The 3,134-nt window shown below is 25.7% G+C and overlaps 1 long non-coding RNA gene across 1 annotated transcript; it reads right to left on the bottom strand.

Annotated features, from left to right (window-relative positions):
- Positions 1-297: 297 nt before the first annotated feature.
- Positions 298-1,775, bottom strand: LOC149891468 (uncharacterized). Its single transcript, XR_016449953.1, has 5 exons — positions 1,534-1,775; positions 1,161-1,196; positions 903-937; positions 643-718; positions 298-532 (listed from the first exon to the last, which is right to left on the bottom strand). It is a non-coding gene; the product is annotated as an uncharacterized LOC149891468 (long non-coding RNA).
- Positions 1,776-3,134: the final 1,359 nt, after the last annotated feature.

Below are 3,134 nucleotides of genomic sequence, written 5' to 3'. Positions count from 1 at the left end.
AACAGTGTTAACTTTCACAAACTTAGGGTTTGTAAAAATAAATGTTAGTTAACAAAAACTGAAGTATTCCTAAAAACTCTTTTAATACTTTCAAAACTCACTAAGAGAAAAGAAAAGTTTTTTATTTTACTATTGCTGAAATTCAAGGGTTGTCATAATGAACCATTATTAGGTTTAAGAAACATGATGTGCAGAAGTAAGATTTAGCGCCCAATTATCTAAGAAGACTGCAAATGTTAAATAACCTGACCTCAATTTCTTTGTAGGGAACACAATTCATGCAAAAAAAAATTCTCCTAATCGAACAATATTTTTCTTACTTGTCAGATTTACAAAAATATTCAGATAAAATAGATACAAAATTTCCCTATAAAATCTTCATAAGTAAATCATACATAGTAATAAAACAATAATTGAAAAAAGGAAACATCTATAACTCTTCAGTTGGTGGTGGTACATTTCTTTTAGAGAAACCATGTGACTCAACAAGCCTGATAATGTCCTCAGTGCTCATCTCAGATATATCTACCCTCTATGAAAAGTTCATACTTTTAACTGATTTCTTTAAATTAAGAAGTAAATCTGAGATGCAAAAAAATGGTTGCAATAGTAAGATGAATAAGAATAATTTAAACAATTTACCTCCTCTGTACCATCAGTTTTCAAGAAAACTAAGGTTGGATCAGCACCACCAATATATTTTACATCAAAATTAGAACTTTGATTACGTTAAGTAGGATTGAATTTAGTTTTAACTTCTTACACAAATAAAGTTTTCATTCTGTGCATAAATTTTACATAACATTTGTAAATTTTATTATAACTAATTATTGAGATTTTTTTCATTAAAAAAAAAAGAAAACAAAAACAAAAACATTAAGAAAAACATAGTGAAAAGATACTAAAGGTGTGCATGATCATTTATAAAAGCCTTCACCTATACATAAGAAAAATACATCAAGTTTTTAGAAAAATGAATTTATTTGTTATTTTTAATATGTAATCCAGGAATGTATTCACCTCCATCAAGTTGGAACATTCTTTTCCCACTGAGCTGGGAATTATAATTTTTGCTCCACTGATTGTGTTTACCACAAATCAGTGCAGCAAATATCTTAAAAATTGCTTATGTAAAACTGCTTAAAGATTTTTATACTCACATTTGGAAGGCGATTCAAGCGTCATCCACCACATGTCTAAAAGGAATGTGTATATACATATATATACACACACACATACATACGCACATATACATACAAATATTAACATAATAATATACTGTACACAATATAATTTATATAAAATTGTATGTACATATGATTAATGCATATATACATGCAATTTTATATAATATATTAGTGTAACATTTATGTATTATTATATATTAGTGTAATAGTTATGTATGTATGTATGTATGTATGTATGTATGTATGTATGTATGTATGTATGTATGTATGTATGTATGTATGTATGTACAGATTTTTATAAATATATATTCTATATTAGATTTATGTAATAATGATATTTTAATACTTCGAGTCGAGCGTTTTGACTTCTGACAATAACTTGCAGACTGAATAACAAAAGTATCAGGTACGTCACTCTAAGTACCATTTTTTATCTATTTGACTATTTGTAAAAAAGAACGATAAAATCATACAAAGATTTTTTATAGAATAGTCTCTACGTGGCAAAGGTGACGAAGTTGATATTTACTTATTGATGCAATAAAATAAAGATAAGCATCCCGTTGGAAATTTTCATATATTCGTGTCGGAATTTTACGTCGTTAAATCGTAGAGATAAACTTCGTTGAAACGAACTTTGATTTTAATCGACTTGACTGTTTAACCGACAAACATAAACGTACTTTTGTCTAGTATCTTTTTGTTTTTTGAAATATTAAAGGAAACAATATACACTTTTCAACAAAGATGACGTGCTATATAAACTTAAAATACAAAAAAAATCATGCCGTTGGAATTTGAGAACTTTCTGCAATATGGCGCGCTGTTTCTTTTAATCTATAAATTAGAGTTTTCCTTTTAAAAACTTGGATTTAAATGAGCAAAACAAGATTTTAAATACACAGTTTTTTCTTTTTTATCTTCCATCCTTCAAAATAAAAAATCTCTAAGGATTTTGATATACCCTCGAAAAGATATTTTATTTTTAATTAAGTTAAAGAATTCTAAAAAGGAAAAATGCTAGAGGCTGAAAGTTTAGCAGCTTGTCCCTTCTTAGTTTTATTAACAATTGAACCAGATTTGTTGGGAATCCGGTACAATAACTAATTTCACTATGTATTCATTTTTTAAATAGTTTTATAATTTTCCTTAATAGACTTCTGTATTCGATCTGACGAAATTGAAATTTTAATTAAAAAAAAAACAGATTATTCCTCTTCCGAGAAGCAATTACACAAACACTCTGAGACATGAGTTCAGGAAAATGAAGATCTAATTTAAGCGGAGATATTTTTTATTGATAAGGAAGAAGAATTTTAAAACAAAAAAAAAAAAAAAAATACTCAATGCAGCTTAAGGATCATTTAGATTGAGATATGAGTGTCATGAAACTAAATCATATATATATATATATATATATATATATATATATATATATATATATATATATATATATATATATATATATATATATACATATATATATATATATATATATATATATATATATATATATATCTGTTATTTAAATAGAGAAAAACAACATTTTAAGCTTAATAGTTAGACATTCTTCATATTTTAAGAAGTAACGCTGATGATGATATAGAAATTGAGATCATTTACTTTACTACTTTAGTACATGTATAACTAGAGATATAATAAATAATACAAAATATCAGCTAGTTTTGTAGCTACCTTGAGTACAATGGTTTCATGTCTAGGGAACTACTCCATCTGTTATATTACTGTAGACTTCCAGTTTATGAGTATTATAGAATTTTCTATTTTTATGTTTAACAACAGAAATATATACAGTTAAGGATAAATATACATGAAATGAATGTAAATACAATAAAGAAAAAAATAATTTGCCACAGTTTTAAAGAATTCACCGAAGCTAATTTATGGTAAACCGCAAAAATAACAAAGTATTTAACATTAACATAA

The sequence above is a fragment of the Hydra viridissima genome, unplaced genomic scaffold (assembly GCF_058129835.1).
Source record: "Hydra viridissima isolate aposymbiotic clone 2 unplaced genomic scaffold, HvirCarnegie_v1 scaffold_2, whole genome shotgun sequence".
Classification (NCBI taxonomy): Eukaryota; Metazoa; Cnidaria; class Hydrozoa; order Anthoathecata; family Hydridae; genus Hydra; species Hydra viridissima.
The sequence above is the reverse complement of the archived record's forward strand: the minus strand, read 5'-3'. Positions and strand labels throughout refer to the sequence as shown.